The 26,189-nt window shown below is 47.5% G+C and overlaps 1 protein-coding gene and 1 non-coding gene across 3 annotated transcripts in view; one reads left to right on the forward strand and one right to left on the reverse strand.

Annotated features, from left to right (window-relative positions):
- The window catches only part of TBC1D2B (TBC1 domain family member 2B), an 832,871-nt gene that overhangs the window by 266,057 nt on the left and 540,625 nt on the right, over positions 1–26,189 (reverse strand). The window lies entirely within an intron of this gene.
- LOC138505256 (5.8S ribosomal RNA) lies at positions 5,715–5,868 on the forward strand. Its single transcript, XR_011280083.1, has one exon. It is a non-coding gene; the product is annotated as a 5.8S ribosomal RNA (ribosomal RNA).

A 26,189-nucleotide genomic window follows, 5' to 3' on the forward strand; every position in this document is an offset into this window, starting at 1 on the left:
AGGGCTTCATGTGTTTTTGGTAGGTGTGTTACACAGCACCCTCAGTGCAGTAACACAGAGGTGTCATAGTGACCCCCAAACATAGACTCCATACCCTGGGACTGACTACTGTCTCCCAGGGCATGTAAAGTCACCATTGACTTTACTAGTCTTAAATTGTGAACAGAACCAGTACAAACCATCATATTGTGGAAGTACAGGAAGGGGTAATTAGATTGCCCCAGGGTCTGTTTTTCGAGTGGGCACTGTGCAGTCCCCCCTCGTTGAGTTTCTGGCTGGTGGCAGTGGTTACCACGCGAAATATTCCACCGGAATATTTCCTATGGGATTTTCCCATTCATTTTAAACGCACCACTTTTTTGGTGCAATGTTAAATATACCGCTGGGTTATTTATTTAATATTTATTCCCCGGTTGGGTCTTTTTGCCAGGACTCTGTTTTAAAATGGCGTTTGTGTTCGCCTCTGTAACTCCAACCCAAGTCGAGCCCTTTGTTCCACTTTTGGCGGGCATCTGCACTGAAGCCTCCAAAAGTGGTGCCACTCTGTCTGGGTCTACAGGATGTGTGGGAGGGGGGAATAGGCACCCTGGATTGAGTTGCCTCGGCAACTCAAGTCGCACTCTTGTGTGATTGGCCCAGTGGTGAGCCGCCCGGCTCACCACTTAGCATGTTTGAGTGACAGCTAGGACTGATGAATGGGGGTTTTCTGCATAAAAGCAGGACTTTGGGGACTGGAACTTCAGAAGTCACCACAGGACCTAAAGAATCCGAAGAGGGAGAAGCTGAGCCGACCTGTAACGACGACACCACCGGTGGAGCCCTGCTGAACCGACTCACCACTTCCTGACTACAGAGAAGATCTTCCTCCTGGAGAGTCTTCTTCCTTTGAACTGGTGGGGTTAACCAGTTCGCCCTCTTTTCGCCTTCCTGGATCGTCTAGTGGTCGAATCGCCGTGCCCAGCACCCCGGCGGCCTGATAGCCACGCTTCACCACTACCGCGAATAAAAGGGTAGTACCTTTTAACCGGGAAACTCCGTGGCTGGTTTCTCCCCCGGCAGTGCAACGACCTCCAGCTTTCCTCCGCGTCGAGATCTTCTCTTCCCCTGGACGAAGCACCAACTTGCACCCGCTGCCAGGAACAACTGTCCCCGATGGAGCTTTCTCACCATTTCAGGTACTGTGTCCCGCCTGGTCTCCCTTGCAACATACTGTTCAAGGTGTCCTGTAAATCCTTGACTCTCTATCCTGGGGTGACCTGGGACCTGGTCACTAACTTTTATTAACTGATCCAACTCCTTTTTGAACTATCTGCAAAGACTTTTAAAGTGTACTTCAACTGTGTGATTTTGGGCACATTCCGCCTTGCTCTCTCCAAGAGTGGGCCTGGCCTATGAACTTTTTGCTCTACGGTAGACTCTGCCTTTCTTGACTTGCTGTGGTTCTGTTAGAAGCGTTGGTATTGTGTGCTTTACTATTTCTGCCTTTTCTCTCCCTTTTTAAATAATTATTGGAGTGCCATCTTGGTTAAGCGCTCACCTCTGTGTTGATAATAAGTGGTGTTCTTTTCCTAAGACTTGTTGAATAATTAATCAGGGAGGTGTATATATTTCTAGTGACTGTGTTTGAACTTGCTTGACATATTAGTGCCAGTGTATTTTTACAAGTGTGTTTTTAAATAAATAATTATATACTTTTATACCAAAGCTCTGGTCAGAGTTTGCTTGTGCTACTGTATTTTTGTACCTAATGTGTATTCTCTATATACTGCCTAACTCTTCTTGAGAGAAGTCTGACTGCTCAGCCACAGCTACCAGGTAAATCTGGGTGGTACAGACTGCTACCAATTGGGTTTACTGCCAACACCTGTAGTCTTAAACTTTTTGCAGTGGTCCCTAAGGGAACTGCACAGGTTTCTGCCTAACATGGGGTCAGCTGACTGGCTCACTTGCAGAGACCGCAGAATGTTGTCTTATTATTATTTCCAGCTTCTTGCTGTTATTGTGAGGAGGGATGGCACACACAGGAGCTGGCCTACCAAGCAAATATAACCCTCTCAACCTTAGCATCTTTCACATTAGTTTTATGGCTTCCAAGCATCCCCGGATGAACCCAGTAATGATGAACCCGGACACAAATAGATACTCGGCTATCACACCGCGACTATTTTGGACCCTCTTAAACACTCGCAATCAACCTAAGCCTGCCACACGGTATACCTCCGCATTAGCAAGAGCATCTTTTCTACTTCCATGAAAATAACAGAATGATCAAAATTAAGGAGAAACTCGAGCATACATTAATAATGAATCCTGATGTTAGCTCATAGTTCTCCCAAACAGACAACCCTCCTGAGGAACCATATTAACATAATGGAGAAACATGTGTCGAGGGATAAGTGTACACCACATAGCTCACCAAGTAATACAAATTACGGACTCTGAAACAATATACAATACGCGAGCATTTCAAACTTTGGAAACAACGGAAATCTATTCCGGACCATAAGAACTGTAAAGAACGACAAAGCCTCTACAGTACTAATAACACCAAGGGATAAGAAAATCATGGAAAATATCTCTAACCAAGTGGTACTAAACTAATCATAAGTAATCCACAAGGACCCAAAGGATCCAAGCAATACCCTTAGTGTGCAATCAACACTAAGGGCAACTCAGAAAATTTTTTAAAAAAATCTAATTTTTACTTTGAGACTCACTTTTTCCCTTCTGTGAATAAACATTAAGGCTCATCTCACTTACTGTGCGATTAACACTAAGGGCAACCAAACTTTTTATCTCTAACTCGAGACTTCTTTTTCCCTTCTGTGATTTAACATTAGGGTAACGGATTAAACTATTACTCTAACAAAATTCCATTTTTTCTATCTATCTATCTATAAAAATATCTTTTCAAAAGAACTTTCATGCTTTTGGTTATATATACCTTTCGATTAATTTGAGTCTGATGGCACAATTTGAGTCTGCAACAGCGCCCCTCAACACTCCACAGCCCCTTCTAACATGCATGGTTCGCCGTAGTGGTTGCGGACCTCAGTTCTAAGAGTGGAGACATCCCTCTATGCAATTCCCAAGTAGCCACAACAAGCCAGTGTTGTCGCTCCACTGTAGCTCTTTGTGCCGTGAGTGGGGGCTGTTGATTAGGCTGGTTGCTGTCTGGGGGTTATGCAGGTCGGACTGGCGGGTCTTTAGTTTTCCGTGCGGTCACCATCGGTTTCGGGCTATGTATAGATCAGGGCTAAGCTGATTCGAGTGTTGCCCACCGCTTCGACAGCAGGTAGCCGAAGCGGCTGTGGGCACACAAAGATGGTGCCCCGGTCTCCTGGAAAGTCCGGCCCTGTAGCCAGAATTCACATTGTTAGCTCTGATACGCACCAGAGCTGCGTCCGTCCACGCAGTTTGCAAGCAGTGACTGCAACAAGCAGGTGTCATCCGTGGCCGCACCGGGGGAGCCACTGCAGCTCCCACTGCTGTGCATGCAGGCCGTTCCCGCACGGGTCATTGTCTGGAAGTGTACCGGTGCAGTTTAGTGGCCCTTCAGTCTGCTCTCTGGTCACCCCCCCAGGGTCAGACAGTGTATAGATCAGGGTTAAGCTGACACGCTATTACCACTGACTCGCCGCAGGCAGTGAAGCTGACTTGCGGCACCCAAAGATGGTGCTCTGTCTCGTGGACGGTCAGGCCATGTTCTTCAAACTCAGGGTTAACAGCGCCGACCAGCACCAGAATTGCATTGAAATAATCAGGAGTTGTTCCCCAGTACAGCTAGCTCAAGGGATCCAAGAATATCGTGGCCAAACAGGATAAAATCTGCAGGATAATGGAGGATGTGACAGAGGTAGCAAAGGTTGTGTCTACATCGTTCTGCTGCTCAACAGCATCTCTGTTTCAGCACTATTTAATTATTGGATCCCTTCAGCAGTTACAGGCTTATCAACTCACCAAGCAGTTCAAGCAATATGGAGGTTACATCAGAAATCTAAAATGTGTCAATACTGTGGTTGGCCAATGCAAAGGGCTAAAATGAGTGCACCACGTTTGGAACGCATCCAGGCTTTGTTCTGCAAGGGGTTCTCCCAGGAGACTAACTAGTCTCTAGTAGAGCAACTAGAGGACTTTGATCCGTGCAAGTGAAGCTCTGCATATAAATTGCCTGGAAAACATTGTCAAATCAGTTGTTTACCGGAGTCTGGAGAGGGAAAGATGGCTGCTTAACCTCAAAGAATGGACACAATTTCCTCTGTACGTTTTAAAACCTGCCTAGGAGGGTCGCCTTCTCTTGTTTTGGCAGAGTTGTTCCGAGGACTGCAACACTTGCCTGGTCCACAGGAAAAATGAGGCACAGTACACAGGAAAATTCAGGCACAGTACATTAGGGAGTGTAGGGGGATTACAGTTAGGCAGTGTATAGTAAGAGTACCCAGGACGCTGGAATTCCAAAGTGAAAACATTTCATTGTGTATGGCTTTTAGCTGATTTTGATGAAGTCGTGGGCACTTCCACATGGACCAATGCTTCTGGTATTCTCACAAACATCCTTGTTTTTTTGGCTATAGGTTGGATTCAAATGAAAAGGCAATGGATGCCTTTCGACAAACCTGGTAAGGCCTTATAGAGTGTTCCATCTTTTACTTTTGTTACACAGGTGGTTGTTCAATTTCAATGTGAAGCTCCGCTTGACTTGATAGTTTAATTTAGGATAGCATGGTCCTGCTTTCTAGCTCCGACTTGGCAGTGGTTTCACCTTTTTTACTTTCTGTGCGTCTGGACATTTTGTTATCTACAAATGAGCTATTTTGCTACACCTTTTGTTCTGGAAACTCCAAAAAAAATGTGTTCTTGTCCTCTTTGTGTTCAGATCCTTGGACCACATAAATCATCCTTTCCACAGCAAATGGGGGTCTCCTTTTTAATTGATAGCAATACAGATGTCTTCTACTTCATACCCCTCCTCGAGGCACACCTGTGGGATTATGCAACAAGGATGTTAACTACACCAACAAATGATGCCATCTCATTCCATCATCTCCCATTTCAGCTTGGTGAAGTCGTGGTCCATAGCAGACGCTGACCTAATTCGAAAAGAATTTGGTAGCAGCAATGTGATGTCGTTATTCCTGTTTTCACAGCAACAGAAGAGCCTATTGATGAAGTGTATGATTTAATTTACATGCTCTTAAACTTTGATGTCCTTATCTGCCCTGAAGACATTTATTAAAAGGAGAAATTATATTTTAGCTACTACATCTAAGATATAATCATGATTTCTCAAGACAAAGCCTGGTGCACTAACATTCAAAAAGCCCTATGCAACAAAATCACTATGCTACAAGACAAAATATTAGCCAAAAAATCTGCCCTCCACAGCATTGCCCTCTCTACGCAAGAAACTATCCTCCAGGAACTTGCCGCCAACCAAACTAAACCCCCTAACCAATTTAGCTTTAGAGCCATTTCTATTGTGGAAACTAAGAACATCATCATGTCTTTGAAACCGTCTAGATGCCTTGGTGACACCTGTCCAGCCCCAATTATCATAGAGGCTGCACACGAACTAGCCCCCTTCGTCACATCATTTATTAACTCCTCATTTAATTCATGCACTGTGCCAACTAACCTTAAAGATGCCTGGATATTACCTCTCTTAAAAAAGTAAACCTGGACCCCAATGTCCCAATGAACTATAGGCCCATATTGACTCTTGGCGGTGGATCACTCGGCTCGCGCGTCGATGAAGAACGCAGCTAGCTGCGAGAATTAGTGTGAATTGCAGGACACATTGATCATCGACACTTCGAACGCACCTTGCGGCCCCGGGTTCCTCCCGGGGCTACGCCTGTCTGAGGGTCACTATAGGCCCATAACAACTGTCCCGTTCCTCCTTAAAATCTTAGATAAAGCTGCATATCTTCAGATCCAATCATATCTGGAGATCAACGATCTACTAGGGACAAGACAATCAGGATTTAGACCAAGACATGGAACCAAAACGGCTCTCCTTGATCTTAAAAACCAACTAGACGAACGCAAAGAGAGGAGACATCTCTATTCTCCTACTCCTAGACCTATCAGCTGCCTTCGACCTGGTAGATCACAAGGTACTCTGTAATCACCTCAAATCGGCAGCCAACTTCTCTACAAAAGCCACGGCTTGGATAAATTAATTCCTGGACCAGAGAACCATAAGAGTCTTCTCACCCTCATCAGTAGCGGATCCAGTCCCCATCACCTGTGGAGTCCCTCAAGGGTCATGTGTTTCCCCCACGTTGTACAATATCTTTACAAAGCCTCTCTTTGATATATTGGACAAACTAGGGGTCTCATATACCAACTACGCCAATGATACCCAGATTCTTATCCCAATCCAGGGTGACTATGAAAAGGACACCAGACTCATAAATAAAATCTACCAAATCATCCAAACCTGGATGGCCACACATGGCCTATGTCTTAACGATGACAAAACTGAGCTTTTAATCATCGGGTCTACCAATAAACTGAATAAATTACCCCAGCTGTACAACTCCATCATGATCGATGGCATCAAAATCAAGGTAGCCAAGGAAGTTAAAACCTTAGGATTCTACCTAGACTCAGCTCTCACCCTCGACAAACAAGTAAATGCTACAGCCTCAGCAACCAGTTACACCTGCAAACTTATCCACGCCTGTAAACCTTACCTATCCACAGATAGCTGTATAACCATAGCGCGAGCCCTCATCCTCTCCAAATTAGACTACTGTAATGCACTGTACCTAGGCACCAGCAAACACAACATCAACAAACTCCAAACCCTGCAGAACAATGCCCTTAGAACAGCCCTAGGAATTCCCAAAGGGCAACATATATCTGTCCTTAGACGAGCCGTCAACTGGCTGGCCATCAATGACCGTATCAAATTTAAAACTCTGAACATTACACACAATTGTCTGAACAACAAAGCACCTGCATACCTCACAGAAAAATTCACAAAGCACACTTCTGAACGACCCATCAGAAAGGCCCTCTCAAACAGCATCAAAGTCCCCAACTTTAAACTGAAAAGAACTGGTGGGTCCAGCTTCCCAGTTCTAGCAGCTCATCTCTGGAACTCCATCCCAGATGCACTCAGAGCCACCCCTTCCTTCCATGTGCAAAGCTAACGTCAAACTCTGGCTTAACACCAACGACTGCTAAATGCCCTAACTGCACCTAATACTCTGTACATTTATTGTAAATTACGTGTAACTGTAACATATCCTACATGTAAATCATCCGACATTGTAACATAAGAAATGTTTGATATATGTAACATATCTCACTTGTAAGTCTTCCGACTTCGTAACATAAGAAATGCATGATATATGATCCGGTAATATAAGAAATGTAACTTATTTATGTACCAGTAACCTAAGATTTATTTTCTGCAAGCGCCCAGTTGCTTAACGGCCAGGTGCGCTCTATAAATAAACAAACAATACAATACAATATTAACTCTGAAAATCGTCATTTCCCCTTGGTAGCCCACACTGGCCTGCCTGCCTCATTCTACCCTTACAACGTATCATTGCCCTATGTTGCCAGTTAGGTAGTTCTACCTTATTTTTAGTGGTGGGCCCTCTTTAAAGCCCCACACCTTTGAGCAATTTCTCAGACCACTAACTGTAATGTGTCCGAATGGTTCTTTTTCAGCTTCAACTCCCTAGACCTTTGGTCTCTAGCTGGTGGCACTTATCGCTTAGCTAACTTCTCCTCCATTTATTGGAGATTTCTTCTTTTACCATCGGTTTGTTTTCTAGCACTCTCACTCTGATTTCTATCTTGCTTGCACCACTGTGGTACACTACTACTAAGACAGCCTTCTGACCATTCAGCACTTATCTGATACCTTTTGCAGTGAATCTGCCCTGAAGGCCAGAAACACTCAGCATTATCTCGTATTCCTCTACTCAGGTGTCTTAGTTACCTATCCCACCCCTCCCCCAAACCACTGGTGGCACCAGAAAGTAATTTGAGAATTGCAGCTGGCGCATCATAACTCAACAACAAATAAATGCAAAGCAGGCTTCTGATAGTGTGCAAAATAAGAGAAGGCCAGCCCTACGGAAAAAGAAATAAGCATGTGTAGAATGAATAGGGGTAAAGTAATGTAGCTGTGAGACAAACTATCGCTATTTGTTTGGATGGTATGAAAAATGGTTATTAAAGGCTGTACTTTCATTAACATGAATTTGGGACCACACTTGCACAATGTTGACAGGTAAATGTCAATGTTGTTACTTGGTGCTTACGTTTTAGATGTTAGATGTTAAACCAGTTACCTGATGAAACCCTGAATTGCTTTGAAAAGCACTTAAAAATGTGAAGTTCTTTGAAAAAAACTTTATTTTGATTTCATACTCTCCACCCTCCTTCCACATTGTGAGTTGAGCCTTACAATCAGCTTGTCTGTTGTCGGGAACAGGAAAAGGAAGAAGCTTTCAGTTTTCTGACTTTACAATGTGCATCAAAACCTTCCGCTAGGGTACCAACAGTTTCATTTGCTCAGGAGCCGCTGGTACAGGAAAATAAGGCCTTTTGTGTTCCAACCTGGAGTCAATGAGTTCTCACTAAAGGGCCATCTCTTTAAAGCACACATTTTAGTACACTTCAGCTTTTTAGAGCAGAAAGAAATCCTTATGCTGCTATGTTCTTGATTTTCTGCCTTCCAGTGCCGCTCAGTCAAAGCACGACTCCCAGTTTCAGACATCCATGCAGTGCACTACTTACACTTTACTGGCACTCGCTGACATCAGCCTTTTCCAGAATGCCATGATTCTCGATCATGGTCCTGCTCGGAACGTTGCAGGAATCTTAAAGCAAGGCCTCTTTCTGTCCCTGCATTCCAAGAACTGGGGGTATTGGGACTCCCGGAGTGCTAGAATACACTTTAATATCCCGTTGTATGTTTAAAGTTGGGGTCAAATATTTCCTATTGGACAGCGTCCCACTTGTTCTCGCACATGATGTGTAGATCTTGATAATCTACTGTCTTAGGTTGTTGGGACAGAGTCACGTGCAGGACAGTCACCCTTCGCTCAGCTACTCTCCTCTGCAGGTGCCTCCCTCTGGAATGGCCTCTCTGCCCACCCTCAAAATTGAGCCGGGCCACCTGAAGTTCCAGAAGCAGCTCAAGACGTTCCCTTTCTCCTCTGCTTTCTCTGTCTCCCTCCCCTGCCGACCAACCTATCTGCTGCGTCGACTGGTTGCTTGGCTACCCTCAGAGTCTCGCTGAGTACCAGGCTCCACTGCCTTCAGACCTACCGCGCACTTTGGGGCTGTAACTGTAACCTCTACAGTCCCCTGCCTCCTTGCACTTCCAACAGCCTGGCTGCACTAATGTTGTGAAGGGAGCGAGTCCATCGCACCCCCCCCAGGCACTTTAAGGTGAAACGACCCCCATTGAAAGAACTAGGAACAAGGAGGAGTGCTGTAGAGGCCCCCACACAATCATAATATTGCACGCAATTTAGACGTTTAGGCATAGTGCGCGCATATAAGCAGATGCCATTTTCGCAGATATTAAGTAGCTATAGTCGAAGCATAGGGCCTGAAAGGCCATACAGTATTTAGTGTGTTTAACACAGGCCGAGAGCTTGAAGAGGAAATCTGAATAGGCCCAAGCGCTGATGAGAAAGGCCCACGCTGCCAACTTCCACCAAAACCCTGATTTGTTCTAAAGTTGTTTGACAATCTGTTTGTTCTAGGAAGAATGTGCCCTGCAAGCCCATGAGACAGTACTGAGTGCCTTGGTGTACGTGTTATCACAAACAGGCAAGAGCAGGCCGCCGACCCCCACCCAGCCAACTACGAGTTATAGCCCCTACAACTGCCCTAGTCCCGAGACCCCATAATTCCAAAATACTAGTTGACCCCAGACCACTGACCATAAACCAATACACCATAAAAGAGCCAAGAGCATGGTGGTCCCACCTTTATTTCATAATGACATGATTTGTAATGCAGGGTACAGGGAGGGATAAGTTATAGTTCAAAGCAAGGTTGGAAGCCTTGGAAGCCGAGACACACGATCGGGATGAGTGAAGTATGTGTTTGTTAGTGTGACCTCGAGGCTCCCCCTGTGCCAGTCTTTGAGCATGCCATCTGCACTGTATAATGATAGAGTAGCACTGTTCACAAATATACCTAATTGCTTCTTTGGCCTTGGTTCCCTGGAGACGGTGAGCCCAGCAGACCCCATGTGATGGAAGACAAGACGGGCTGGGACCAATGACATGGCATCCCCTATGGAGCAGGCTGATAATGTATAGGGTTGCACCAACCAGCCACGCACGTTACCACTGTATACAACGGCATGACCTATGACACAGTCTCCTTTTAAGCTTCTGCTTGTACACTTTTTGGCAGAACGTTCCTTTGCAGCAGAGCTCTTTGCTGATGCCCCCATATTTGGAGAAATAAACAGTTGTTTTCCTTGCAACAGGTTGTATTTTTTGTGGTGTGAGCTTTTAGGGGCGTGCCTTCAATTGGTGACCCTGACGTGATTCCAGCGCCCCCACCCCCGTTTCTGCGGAACCTCCAGGCCGCCTCCCCGGAGGGGCCTTGCCCACTTACAGCGACCAGTCCCCAAAAAACGTGTATTCCCCCAAGTGGTTTTACAAGAGCCCTCTTTGCAGAATTCCTGTCTGCTCTTTGGAGGGGGGCATGGCTATGAGGAGAGTGCAGGCTGGTGTTATTGGGTACCCCGTGACAGGGGAGTTCAGGGGAACACGCGCATGTGAGTATATCCTTGCAAGTCATAACAAGTAGGAGGCGGGTATATGGGAAAGCGTGAAGGGTGGGAGCATGTGGAGAGTGAGATTGTTGGTGTGATATGGATGTGGTTTGTTTTATTTTTTAGCATTATACATTTTTTAAGGAGACATTTAAGGAAAGGAAAACTGAATGGTAGTGAGCTTTCCCGAGTGAGGTGAGAAGATGGTACCATGTATATTGTGTAACGGAGGAAAAAGGGAACAAGTAGGAGCCCAGCATAATTAGTGAGCTCGGAAATAGTAATAGTTATTTTAGATTGTTTTGTTTGTGTTTTTAATGTGTAGGGTGTAGGCACGAGGAGGGACGTTGTGTAAGTAGTGTGTGGAGTGTGAGAGTGGGGGTGTGAGGAGAAGGAGGGGCTGGGGAAAGGTGTTTTTGACGAGAGGGAGGGGATGAAGGACTGACTTTGACGGGCAGCGTGCGTGGTGCGCTAGCAAAGGCGTAAAGGCAGTGAGGCATTAGGACCAGTATAATGGGAGGAGAAACACCCACAGAGTATATGTATCAGGCCCTGCCACTATATCATGACAGAATCGAGAAGTATCAGAAGCAATGGGTGGTAGAAACAAGAGGAGGGTGGGATGCTCCGCTCATGGTCAGAGCAGGGCTCCCATAGTAAGGGTATTCTGGAACACATGTCCAAATTTAAGGGGAAACAGTTGCAAAAGAGGAGAGAAATATTAGATCTTTGGAAAATGTTTGAAGATACAGACGATTGAGGGAGGAGGAACGCAAAATGATAGCAGGGGTGACTGTCCTAGAAAGGAGAGCAAGGAACTAGCGGAAGGCGGGGGAAATATACCCATTGACAGCACGCCACGCAGTAGGTTATACCAACCTGACAGCCACACCAACCCATATGCATCCGGTCCGGATGTTCTTGCACATGTTGATATCAATAAAAGAGAGCTAGAATTAGCATTTGCATCTGCACAAACAGAAGTGACCAGATTGCGGGCAGGACAGAGTGAAGTGAATCCCGACAAACGGGCAGAGCAAGGATTAGATGGGTGGAAGACTGGAGACTTTTTGTTCAGAATAGATAGCACAGCCATAAAGAAGGTGTATTTAGAGAAGGAAGATGAAGGGGGCGAGCGGGCGGACAGCTTAGACTACGAGAATTTAGGATCTCACAGAGGAGAGAAGACGGGTGAAGTACAATTGATGAGTTAGAGGATGATGAGGACGAGAAGGCAGAGCAAGCGCCTGAACAAACTCCCCAGGTGGAGAGTTTGCAGAACGGTAGAGTAAGGGGAAGGTTTGGTCGGATGGCAATAGCAAGGAAAAAAGGAAATGGAACAAGGGTTGACTGGGTAGGGCAAACATGCAGATGCCCCTTGTACATAAGTGAACCGGCTGGCTGCAGTGTGTGCCATGGGCACAGATGGATACAAATAATTTGATTAAAGCGTTTTAACCCCTTACTGTGGATGTGGGCAAGTGGATTATTGCATTCAAGAAACAGACACCCGACAAAGCTTATTGGTAGTGGCTATTGGAGACCAGACTGGAGATGTGTGGGTAAAGGCAGGGTACCCGGGAGTGAATGTGGGGAACAAAGCACACAATGGAACATGGGCCTCATTACGAGGTGGGCGGAATGGGTTTAACGGTGCTGGTAAACCCATTCGGCCCTATTACGAGGTTCCCTTGCGGGACCCGTTCTGAACGTCTGGTCAGACCAGACTTCCTTTGTGGGTCCCGCAAAGGGACCAGGGCGCTAATAACGGGCCCGTTTTTAACGGGCCCGTTATTAGCTCCCTCCCCCTTGAGCCCTATGGGGGTTCATATGAGAATGGGGATGGGTTTTTTGAATGAGGAATTACCGGGTCATCCAAGGTTGGAATGGCCCGGTAATTCCTCATTCAAGGAACCTGGACCCGAATTTGGAGGCAGCCCTGCCCTTATCAAGGGCAGGGCTACCTCCAAACTCGTAATGAGGCCCATTGTTTAACAAGATTCGGGCACAGATATGGAATGTGCTGCAGCGGGTGTTCTCTGACACACCCGACCTACAATCGATAATGCAATGTACTATGGGTGACGACAAAGCCCCCTCTCAGTTTATTATTAAGGTTCAGGAGATGTGGAGAGCAGAGACTGGTGACTCGTGGGATCGAACAATACCCTTTTTCTACTTTATTATTAAAAAGGGCCTGCCCAAAGAGGTGCAAAAGGCACTAGACAAGATCGTGGGCATTGAGGTGAAGGGGTGGACCGAAATACAGAGCATAATAATACACCATTGTAAGAGGATAAAACAGTGCAATAAGGAAACGGCCCAGAGGTGGCAAGCAGAGAAAGCGAAACTAGTACAAACAAATTGCTGTGGAGGTGTCTGTGTCCACGCCAGTGCAGACTTAGGTGGCAGGAAACGCTCAAAGGTTTGCAAATGCTAGAATAGCTGCTGTGTGGTCGGAAGGAGGGCAAGGACAGTGGGGCGAGGGTCCACAGTACCCCGGCCCAAAGTGGCAACAAGGAAGACAGCAGCGAGGAAGAGGTGGGTTACGATGAGCAAGGGCAGGGGGTTTTGGAGGAATGGAGCCCATAGGGGGAGGAATGGGGCCTTCACAATGTTGGAACTGTGGGAAACGGGGACATTTTTCAAGAGAATATAGGAGCAGACAAGGGATGGGGTAGAATTATGGCCCACCACCCCAAGGGCCCCCGCAAGGCACGACGCCCAGAATGACTTCTATACCCTACAAAATATAAAAGGCCTACACCCAGTTACCCCTGCAGATACCTGGCCGACCTGCACAACAGCATCAGACAGTACAGCAGTACACACCCCAGCACACCTCTCAGCAGCGAAGTGCCACAACCCCATTCAACAGAGCACCAAAAGGTATGGTCGCCCCCTTTCGAGGTGCAGCCGTAGTGGGGGCAGAACCCCTTCTCGTTTCCCGGGACAAACGCATACCCTGACTAGGACAGCCCAGAGAGAAATCTTGCATGTCCGGTCCTGTCCCGTCAATGACCTACCCTGAAGAGGACCCCTTTGTGGGGGTGAAATCATGCATCGGCGAAAACTCACGCAGGGCTTCTCTGAGGCTATTGCTACGGTTCCGCACACTAAAGATCTGGACGGAAAGGTGGTGCGTGCTCCCTTACTGTATTTTGAAAGTTCTCCTGTCAACCTGGCAGCCTATCTCCCAGAGCACACACCCACCGAGTACGTTGTGACCACGCCTTCAAATAATCAGCAGAACACCCCATATACAGCAGTGCCTATTGAGCAGCTTATTAAACTGCAAGACGAAGCACCAAATGCAGAGAATTTTTAATTGCATTGTGAAACCTAGGCCTTTTTCCCACTATACAGGACTCTCAGATGAAGGTGTGTTTTTATCTGGTTTTTAAATTGCATTGTAAAAGTAGTGCTTTCTTAGCAAAGCATTCAACTAGCAAACTTTCTACCATGGTCTGAGCTCCTGTCGCCTTGCTCAATTGTCTACTATTGTCTCGTCTCTCTTTGTCTCATCTGCTTGCGCCCCTCCCTGTGTCCTTCCCTAGTATTCCCCCCGTCCCCTCTGACCCCCCTTTCCTCTTCTCTCCTCTCCCTACCTACCAGGTGCTCTCTGTCTCTCCTATCTTTTCTAACTGCTACTCTATTGACTATCCTGCTCTCCTCACTAAATCTGCTAGGAAGAAGCTTAAAAAGGACATCCTGGTCTCCAACCCAGGCCTCCCCATCGCTGACACCTATACTAGTGCTTCCTCCAGCCAAACCCTCACCAACATCCTCTGTCGTTCCCTCGCCAGACCTATGGATTCTGCATATGGTCTCTGAGCTTTCTCCTTTCTCTTCTTCTCCCATTAATGGTGGCACCTGGTGAGAGGCCCTCCTGGCCTCCTTCCACTCCTTCCACTCCTCTAAGGTCATCATTAATGTGTACCTGAATGGTAGCGTTTTGGTCCAAGGCCCTCAGGCCAACCTTCTTCTCTTTGAAAGACGTTTCGCGCGCCTCATCAATTTCCTTTCTTCGCCTGCTGTCCCCTCTCTTTCCTCCACGGCTTCCTTGCCTCCCCCTGCGGTCTCCTCCGTGGCTACATTGCCCTCTCCTCCTTCCTATTCTGCCCCCCTCTGGCTTCATCTACACCCCCGCAGGGCGTACCTCTGATTTGAACCCCTCCCGTGAAGTCTTTCAAGGACGGCAACCTTCTCCACATTGCCACTCTAAAACTCTCGCTCAGCTGTCAAACACTCCTCTGACATCTGCTGCCTTCTCGAAGAACTTGACCTCGATGTCCTCGGTCTCACTGAGACATGGTTCAAGGCCAGCGCTGTCATCAGCTTTGACACTCTCCTCCCCGACGGCTACAGGATCATCTCTGCGCCCAGGTCCAATCGCTCTGGAGGGGGTGTTGCCCTGATCTTTCCCAAGTGGATTCCTGCCTCTGTCGCAGGCCTACTCCTCTTTCAAATGCTTCGTCTGCAGTCTCTCTTTCACTCTCTCTCTCTATCTCTCCCCTATACATTCCCTTACTGTGGCTACCATCTATCGGCCACCTGGTCAGATTTCCTCCTTCCTCTCCGAGTGGGCGGACCTCGCCTCTTCCCTCCTGGTCTCAACCACTCAACTCCTTCTTGGAGACTTAACATTCACCTGGATGCTTCCTGTCCTTCCTCTGGACTCTTTCGCAACCTCTGCAACACTCTCTCACTCACTCTCTATCCTCCCCCCTGGACTCACTATGCAGGGCACACACTGGATGTTCTGATTTCTACAGACCTTCCCCTTTCTATCCCTCTCACCACTCCTCTCTCCTGGAGTGATCACTTTCTTCTTTCCTCCCAGCCCACTCTCTCCACCGCTCAGGCTAAGCCAACTACAGCACTTGCACCTACCTTCTCAGTTATCTGACCCATGAAGCGTGTGTCAGTTGAGGCTTTCGCTGCAACTTCCCCCCCCCCTCTCTTCAGCTGACTCATACCCTGCCACAGCCCTTTCTATTCTCCACTCTACTATATCTGATACTCTTAATGCTATTGCTCCGGTCATGAGGATCCGCTTGCTTGAAGCCCAAAGCCAAGTGCGATTCCTGGTACGACTCAGACCTCGTCACCCTTAAACACGAGTGCAGGGTGGCTGAGAGGAAATGGCGTGCACTTGTACATCCTCTGACAAACTGGCCTGCCGCCTGCTCCAAAGGCAATACCGGTTCTCTGTCCGCACCAATAAGTGAGCCCTCATTCAAGCCTGCGTCTCTGCGACATCCAACTACTTGGCCAAACTCTTTAAAATACGCAAGGAGCTGGCCAATCTTGCTGCAGTCTACATCCCCGGTTCCTTCCCAGGCACTCTGCACGGCCCTGGCTTCTCATTTAATCTCTAAAACCTAAGGACATCCTGTCCTCTCACTCCTCCTCCCTCTACTCCCTGCTCTTGCTTTGGCCCTTCTTCCGCCACCTCTCCTCCCTCCTTCTCCACCTTTCAACTTGTTCTCCCCAGACGAGGTTTCTAGACAAGTCCAATTTATGAAAATCTTGTCAAAACAGGTTCACCCCTGTTCCTCGAAAACCCTCAAGGACCACATTGACACCCTGGCTGCTGCTCTGGTTGTCTTCTGCAACCACTCCTTTGCCACTGGAGTCTTCTCTTCCTACTTGAAGCACTCCCTTGTGCACCCTCTTCTTAAGAAACCTGCTGCCAACCCTTCCTGCCCGGCTAACTATCACCCGATCTCCATCACTCCTTTCCTGGGCAAACTCCTGGAAAAGCTGGCCATCTTCACACTGAATATGTTGGTTGTCCTCCATGACCATCAGTCTGGCTTCAGAGCTGCCAGAAGCACAGAAACTGCTCCCCTTAACATCCGCTAAGATCTGCTCTCCAACCTTGACTCCAAAACCCCCTGTGTCCTCCTCTTACTTGATATCTCTTCTGCCTTTGACACGGTCAACCATGCTATCCTGCTCAACCGTCTCTGTGATAACCTGGGTAACACCGATCAGGCCCTTCTTTCCTCTCTGATAGACTCTCTGAGGTCCAACTTGGGTCCTTCCTCTCCACTATCTCTGTCTCTACCTGCAGTGTTCCCCAGGGGTCTAACCTCTCTCCCTGGCTGTTCAACCAATACCTGGCACTTGTTGCCCACCGCATTGCCGCTCTCTGCCCCAACTTTCAGTGCTATGCAGATGACAACTCATTTTCAGGCTCCCTTCCACCACCTCTTCTTCTCCTATCTCTGGCTGTGTCTGCTATCCAGGAGTGGTGTGACGCCAACAATCTCGGCCTTATTGCCAGTAAGACCGAGATTCTCCTCATCGGCACACCTGCACCCTCCTTTCCTGTCACTCTCTGGCTGGCCTCTCTTGGCCCTCTTCCTGCTCCCACCTGTGAGGCTAAAAACCTCATGGGTCATCTTCAACTCCACACTTTCCTTCTCTCCTCACATCTCTGACGTCTCTAAGAAGTCACACTACCAGCTACACCTCTACACCTCATCAGAGGTATTGCCCCTTTCCTCTCCTTCCCCCAGAAGCTCACTGTCTCCAGAGCTCTGTTTCTCTCTAGGCTGGACTACTGCAACAGTCTCTTTATAAATCTGCCTGCCTCTACTCTCCGCCCTCTGCAACTCATCCAAAACAGGACTGCGAGACTTGCCCTTAGCCTCAAGCCCAGCGATCGTATCTCTCCAGGACTGAAATCTCTACACTGGCTCCCAGTGACTGCGAGGATTAAGTTCAAAACCCTCTGCATGGTCCACAAGGCCTTATGGGGCAGGGGGCCTCAATACCTTCAACTCGCTCTTTCTAAATATCTTCCTTCTCTGGCTCTTCGCTCATCCGCCTCCAACTCCCTCAGGGTCAGTCGCTTCTCCAAGCAACACGTTGGTGGTAAATCTCCTTCTTCTGCTGGGGCCTCTCTCTGAAACTTGAAGAGAACATCTCTGGTTCCGGAAGCACCTCAAGACCTTCCTCCTTGCTTACGCTTTCACTTCTCTCCCCTGCTGATCTCGTGGCTGAAACTGCACTGGTTACCTGGCTACCCTCTGATCTCGGGCCCAGGACCCCTCCCCGCCAGTTGCACACCTGGACCGCCCCCTGGCAACCCTTGCACTCAAGGACTGTTTCTGTATCCCTACAGCCCCCTACCAGCACTTGACACCGGATTGTTGTCTTTATTATTTTACTGTTAGCCTATGTACTGCACTGCCCCTCCCCATTTCCTCCTGCACTTTTCCCCTTCCCCCGTCCCCTGCACTTGCAATCTCAATGTCACCTGGCCTAGTAAGATTGTTGTCTGTCTTCCATCTGTTCCCCTCCCTTGCCTCGTCGCGCCTTGAAATACTTGTGTGTGTAGACGCGATATAAATGCCATATATTATATCATATAACTATGGATGAAAAGAGGGTGCAAAAAATAAATCCCCAACTGATTTGTTATGGAGACAGGAGTGCACTGGTAAAGCAGTTATGCCTCAGGAACTGTTAACAATAGCTTTCAGCCAACTCCACTACCCCTCCCACAGCTCAAAGCAATATATTGCAGCTGACGTGAAAGAAGATTGGTTCATGCTCAATATTCAGGAGCACCTCATTAACATGATCATACACTGCACCACTTGTCAAAGTTTCAGCACAGGCACGACGCTCCGAACTTTATGGGGCAGTCTGCCCCGCCCTATTGGGCCGTTCCGCGAGCTACACATGGATTACGCGGACATGGGGGAGAGATGCAATCGGTCACGGCATTTTATTGTTGTGGTCTGCCCTTTTTAACGGTGGGTTGAGGCAGGACCTTGTGCACACCTGGATGACAAATGTGCAGCTACATTTCGTGTCCATGAGGTCTTCCCACGATGGGGTGTGCGCATGTGCTAAGGTTCGATAACAGCACACATTCTTTCAGTGAGCTCTTTAAAGACATCACAGCACTAAGTAAGGAGTTTTGTTTCAAAATGGAATAACCCCAGATTTCATGCTCCTGGGCAATGATGCAGGGCCTCCCAAAGCGAGGAAGGGTAACTGTTGGTACCATCCGGCAGGCCTGGGAGAGGGGCGGCTCCTTCCCCCAGCCTGGCCCTCTCCTCATCACAAACGGAGACAAGCAGTCTCGGCCCTCACAAAGGAAAGGAAGGGTGAAGTGCGAGCATCACCCCCCTCCTACAAGGCAACGAGGTGATAAGCACCCAGAGGAAACGACAACACCAAGTAGGGGAAACAGAAAGCACTGCTCCTACCCGCAGGGGAGGGGCGGACATTCAGTCGGCTGCGGCCGGCCGGGGGTTGGACTTCAGCCCCCACCAACACACTTCAAAGACCCAGGGCTACTCCTGGGTCTTATAAAAAGAGCAACAGAGCTCTCACAAAATACAAGTTGTCTGTCGACCCTGAACCGGGACCCAAACAGCCTGGAAGTTCACTGTTCACGCAGTGTCTTCCACCTCTTTCATCTTTGAAGTTTGCTTTTTTTTTGCTAGGCATCTTCACTTTATCTAACTACTATCCCTACAGAGTTTGTTGCAGCTGCGGTGTCTTTGTTTTTCAAATTTCCCGAGCATTGTCCTGCTTGAAAAAAAACATAAAAGAATACACGGGTTCCCCGTAGGAAGCAGAGGCACGCGCCAAACCGAGCGAGTGATGTCCGAAAACAAACAGACGAGGGAATCCGAAACGGGCAACCAGCACAGTCGGCGTCCACAGCCCCAGCTTTCCGAACTGATGGCTCCAAAATGAAAAACGCTCGAACCTACAAAAACGACACCGAATCCCAAATCTCCTCACCTACTCGCAGCAATTAAGGCAGCGGAGCACTATGGTTGGCCCTGGATAAGGGAAAACCTATATGGACTACCAAAAGAAGGTGCATCGATGCCAGCGGGGCTAGCAGACACCCCTTCCCCCGCAAATAAGAGGAGGTTAGCAGAGGGAACAGGCAAAGGTAACAAAAACGACATTTTGTCAAAACTAAATGAAAACATGAGGGGGTTGCAACAAATGATACTAGAAAAAAAAAGGGAACAACAACTTCCAGCAGTAATAAACAGCCCAGCAAATCACAGCACCCCAATCGATCACATAATTAACATTAATCCAACTGTGCCCATAGCAACACATACGGCAGAAATCCTTGCAACACCAGCAGCAGCGTCCCTCTCAACCATTCCTACCGCAATACCAGCAATCACAAACCCAATCGGGCCCACAATTGCAAACGCAACGTCAAACCCAGATGGTGCACTGAAAAAGCATGGGTGACTCCAAACACTAGTGTATCTGGTCAGACGGAGACAAAAACAGTGGTTCAGAAATGGTAATGATGAGCCGCGCTCAAATGGACCAAAAATTAAAATCGTTTCACACAGAAATCCTAAATAGATACAAAAGATGTTTAGCATGGAACATGGATACTACAATCAAAGAAGCGATATGGGCGAAAGAATTAATTGAAATATTTTCGCTGATAGAAGCACAACGGAAAGGGAGAGATGCTTTTAGGGATCCCAAGAAAATAGAAGAGAAAGCAATAGCCAGGAATGCTCAGGTGGAGCAAAACTGCGACAACTGGCTGAAATCATTCGCCATTCTAGCAACTATATATTTAGAAAAAGTTCCTGGGGATGGCGCCAAACTTTTAGCCTACGTAGACAAAGTCAGAGAAGTCAAAACCGCTCAGAAAGGCCGAATCTGGTTAGCATATGATATCAGATTCAGACGAAGCATGTCAGAGAGGCAAGCTATAGAATGGGATGAGGTACAGAATGATCTCTACATATTAAACGCGGAGCTCCCAGCTGAGGAAGAAGTTACCTTAACGAACAAACCCAACAAAAATACCCAAGGTCCCTGACAATGAGAATAACAAGAAAGTGGATCAGCCCTTTCGTAAAAAAACAGCCCTGGGCGACCTAAGTCAAATGCCCATGGACAGAACAAAAATCTGCACGCATCCAAGGCCAACATTCCATGCAGGAATGTTGGTTAAAAACCTTTGCAACTGGGGCAAACAGTGCTGGTACAAACAACTGTACAGACTGCAATGGCGACAACTCAGCGAGCAATTGCACCAGGCTACCAGTCAAAAATACGAAAGAGTAGCGCCAATCTGAACCAACAAATAACAGAACCACAACTGACCAACAACAGCTCGATCCCGGTTTTGAAACCAGGGAGAACTCCCATCAACCCTAACAATTTCAGCGAGGCCCTTCAGAACTACCCAGATGGTGCAATCAGCGAAGCAATCCGGCAAGGTTTCACTTCAGGTTTCACCATTCCCTTCAAAGAACTGGGTCCCAAAAACCTGAAATCGGCTAGAGACAACCCAGAAGTGTTAAAAAACAAAATAGAGAAAGAGCTAACGTTGGGCAGGATAGCAGGGCGATGGAATTCCATGCCATTTACAGAATACATAGTATCACCGCTAGACTTGGTTCCGAAAAAGGAACCAGGAAAAATTAGGTTAATCCATCATCTTTCCTACCCAAAAGGCCTCTCACTCAATGACGGCATTTCGCACAAAGAATCAGCTGTCTCTTACACACATTTCCAAGAGGCAGTAAGGCTTGTACATGAATGCGTCAGGAATGCTCTGATGCAAAACTAGACATTAATTCTGCTTTCAGACTCCTACCGGTGCACCCAGAATCACAGAAATGGTTGAGATTTACTTTTGAAAACAAATTTTATGTGAATAGATGCCTCCTGATGGGATGCGCAGTCTCGTGCGCACTATTCGAAGAGTTCAGCTCATTTTTTCAATGGGCGTTCAAAAGACAACACCCTGGGGTCAAGGTGGTACACTACCTGGGACGACTTCCTAGTAATAGGGCCAGCAGCATCGAGAGAATGCTACAGGGCTCTCGCCGAGCTAGAAAATATGGCCACACATTGGGGCATTCTCCTGGCCACAGAAAAAACAACCAAACCATCCACTAACCATTTTCTTAGGGATTGAGTTCGATTCATCAGAAGGCCTTTGCAAAATCCCCAGCAATACAGAATGAAGCACAAAAAACAAGGGCACAATGAAAGAATTACAATCACTAGCAGGCAGCCTCAACTTTGCAGCCAGAATTATCCCGCAAGGAAAGGTTTTCTCCAGGAGCTTAGAGTTCAAAACCAAATCATGCGCCAAACCCCACCTCCAAATACGACTGGTGTTAGGGAGAATTCTCTGTTAAGGCTAATTTCCCAAACCTAGAGAGCCCCCCAGCAGCTTTGCTGGATTTTTGGGGTTTATTTTGTTTCTCCTGCTAAGAGTGAGACTCTTTTCTCCCACTCTTAGGCATGATTTGAGAATGTCCTTTGACTTTGTAATGTGTTTTATGGGCTACGGGGTCTTTTACTCCATAGGGCTTCATGTGTTTTTGGTAAGTGTGTTACACAGCACCCTCAGTGCAGTAACACAGGGGTGTCATAGTGACCCCCAAACATAGACTCCATACCCTGGGACTGACTACTGTCTCCCAGGGCATGTAAAGTCACCATTGACTTTACTAGTCTTAAATTGTGAACAGAACCAGTACAAACCATCATATTGTGGAAGTACTGGTAGGGGTAATAAGATTGACACTGGGTCTGTTTTTCGAGGGGGCACTGTGCAGTCCCCCCTCGTCGAGTTTCTGACTGGTGGCAGTGGTTACCACGCAAAATATTCCACCGGAATATTTCCTATGGGATTTTCCCATTCATTTTAAACGCACCACTTTTTTGGTGCAATGTTAAAGATACCGCCGGGTTATTTATTTAATATTTATTCCCCGGTTGGGTCTTTTTGCCAGGACTCGGTTTTAAAATGGAGTTTGTGTTTGCCTCTGTAACTCCAACCCAAGTCGAGCCCTTTGTTCCACTTTTGGCGGGCTTCTGCACAGAAGCCTCCAAAAGTGGTGCCACTCTGTCTGGGTCTACAGGATGTGTGGGAGGGGGGGGAATAGGCACCCTGGACTGAGTTGCCTCGGCAAACTCAAGTCGCACTCTTGTGTGATTGGCCCAGTGGTGAGCCGCCCGGCTCACCACTTAGCATGTTTGAGTGACAGCTAGGACTGATGAATGGGGGTTTTCTGCATAAAAGCAGGGCTTTGGGGACTGGAACTTCAGAAGTCGCCACAGGACCTAAAGAATCCGAAGAGGGAGATGCTGAGCCGACCTGCAACGATGACACCACCGGTGGAGCCCTGCTGAACCGACTCACCACTTCCCGACGACAGAGAAGGTCTTCATCCTGGAGAGTCTTCTTCCTTTGAACTGGTGGGGTTAACCAGTTCGCCCTCTTTTCGCCTTCCTGGATCGTCTCGTGGTCGAATCGCCCGTGCCAAGCACCCCGGTGGCCGGATAGCCACGCTTCACCACTACCGCGAATAAAAGGGTAGTACCTTTTAACCGGGAAACTCTGCGGCTGGTTTCTTCCCTGGCAGTGCAACGACCTCCAGCTTTCCTCCACGTCGAGATCTTCTCTTCCCCTGGACAAAGCACCGACTTGCACCCGTTGCCAGGAACAACTGCCCCCGCTGGAGCTTTCTCACCATTTCAGGTACTGTGTCCCGCCTGCTCTCCCTTGCAACAGACTGTTCAAGGTGTCCTGTAAATCCTTGACTCTCTATCCTGGGGTGACCTGGGACCTGTTAACTAACTTTTCTGAACTGATCCAACTCCTTTTTGAACTATCTGCAAAGACTTTTAAAGTGTACTTCAACTGTGGGATCTTGGGCACATTCCGCCTTGCTCTCTCCAAGAGTGGGCCTGGCCTATGAACTTTTTGCTCTACAGTAGACTCTGCCTTTCTTGACTTGCTGTGGTTCTGTTAAACGTGTTGGTATTATGTGCTTTACTATTTCTGCCTTTCTCTCCCTTTTTAAATAATTATTGGAGTGCCATCTTGGTTAAGCGCTCACCTTTGTTGATAGTAAGTGGTGTTCTTTTCCTAAGACTTGTCGAATAATTAATCAAGGAGGTGTATATATTTCTAGTGACTGTGTTTGAACTTGCTTGACATATTAGTGCCAGTGTGTTTTTACAAGTCTGTTTTTAAATAAATAATTATATACTTTTATACCCAAGCTGTGGTCAGTGTTTGCTTGTGCTACTGTATTTTGGTACCTAATGTGTATACTCTATATACTGCCTAACTCTTCTTGAGAGAAGTCTGACTGCTCAGCCACAGCTACCAGGTAAATCTGGGTGGTACAGACTGCTACCAATTAGGTTTACTGCCAACACCTGTAGTCTTAAACTTTGCGCAGTGATCCCTAAGGGAACTGCACAGGTTTCTGCCTAACAACTGGGTAAAGAAATAAAAGAAGACTTAAAAGTATGGGGGATTTCTTCAGACATTTCAACGGAACCACACTTTGGCGCACGCCATTGAATACATGGGCCAAAAGGATCCTCTTTACAGACGCAGCCGGGAGCAATGGGTTTGGTGCCATCCTAGACAGAGAATGGGTGGCTGGCCACTGGCCAAATACATGGCACTCAGCGGGATGGACAAAAATAATAACACTTTTAGAAATATTTCCCATTTGGCTACCAATACGCATCTGGGGTAGGCGGCGAGCTAACACGGCACTATTGGTTTGGTGTGACAACATGGCGGTGGTAGGCATCAAACGCAAAACGACCAACTGCCACCTAGTACTAAAAGTCCTAAGAGCCATCACGACAGTCACATTACAAGAAAACATTGTAATCAAAGCCAACATATCACCGGAACGGATAATAACATTGCAGATGCTTTATCTCGCTTTCAGTGGTCAAGATTCCGGGAGCTAGCACCACTCGCCCAAGAAAAGATGTCGTCAATGCCAGGCGACTGCTGTTCAATAATGGGAATCTAAAAGAAATTACATCAACGCCACCTCCAAAGAGTGATGGCCGGGATATACAACAAGGAACAGGCACCTCACAAACAGGTGTCAACAACGCTGTTTTTACAGTTAGCACAAACCCTGACATGGGGTTCCTGGCAGAAATGGCAGAAAAAGCCTTAGCAAGCACAGCCACAGCTCAGCACAGTAAGTGCCTACAAACGGTCTTTAGAATAACGGGGCTGAACCACGTAGAATTAATAACAGTAAAAGATATCGAAATATTTTTAAAATGGGCCCATGAGCAAGGGTTCAAGAGAGATTGGGCAAAGAGGCACCTATTAGCAATATTCTATCACTCCAAGCTCCGTGGGGACACAGACCCCACCCAGAGCACCCTTATCGCCTATGCCATGAAAGGCTGGGGCAGAGTGGAAGGACCCCAGGTAGACACCGCCACCCGCTTGACTTCGAAAAGCTAATAGAAATTACAAAACAGTTACATAACAGATGCAGACACCCCTATGAGACCCTGTTATTCAAAACGGCTTTCTTCCTAGCCTACTTTGGAGCTTTCCGAATAGGAGAGCTCATCGCCTCAAACACCCAGGCCAATAATGGTCTGGGGATCATGGAGACCAGAGTCACACATGACAGTGTCACCATATTCATACAACAGTCCAAAACAGGGGCCAAAAGAACCATTAACATTTGCTGCATCGACGATGCAACAAACTGCCTGGTGTGCGTCACCAACCTATATTATGCACAAAGAACCAATGTGGGGGGTAGTTTCCTAATACACAAGGATACCTCGGCACTAAGCCGATACCAATTCAAAGGTGTACTGTCAAAAGTCATCAGCAAAGCGGGTTGGGACCCAAAAGAATTCGGCACCCACTCTTTTAGGATCAGGGCGGCAACCGCAGCCTGGAGAGGGGGTCTCGAACCACAGCAACTAAAACACATATGGGGGTGGAAGTTGGACTGTTACAAAAGATACATAAGACCAAAACTAATCTAGTCCCACCCCCCCCTTTTCTGTTCTTTTCTTCCACCCATCAGAAACAACAGCCGGGTGGAAGGCCCTGCTCCGATCAGCATCGATAGTCGGACACTCGTTCATCTTCAGGACGGGGCACTGGGCAGAAGAAACCAAGGAGGGTCCGCCATTTAGGAACACGATCGCATCCTGGTGGGGATATAGAGGCCTCCTCTGGGATATTCACGACATATTAGCAGAACTAGTGGCATACACCGGAATTCCTGATCATTCATCTAGGGGGAAACGATCTGGTGTCCACAGGAAGACGAAGCCTTCTCAAAGAAATATACGCTTCACTAGCGGGCAACTCACAGAACTGGCGAGATACCAAAATATATTTATCAGCTATCCTGCCTAGAAGAAAATGGCAGGGGGCCACCTGTTACAAATCATTGGACACTTCCAGACTTAAACTCAACAGAAGGATAGAAAAATTCTGTATAATCAGAGGTCTAGGTTTCATAAAACATCCGGCTATTACATTAGGAGATCCTGACCTGTTTCACAAGGACGGGACACATTTATCGGAAGCCGACATGGAGCATTTGTTCCGAGAAATTTCCACCACTTTATCCAC

Source organism: Ambystoma mexicanum, chromosome 11 (genome assembly GCF_040938575.1).
Source record: "Ambystoma mexicanum isolate Mex_15411 chromosome 11, UKY_AmexF1_1, whole genome shotgun sequence".
In the NCBI taxonomy this organism is placed as follows: domain Eukaryota; kingdom Metazoa; phylum Chordata; class Amphibia; order Caudata; family Ambystomatidae; genus Ambystoma; species Ambystoma mexicanum.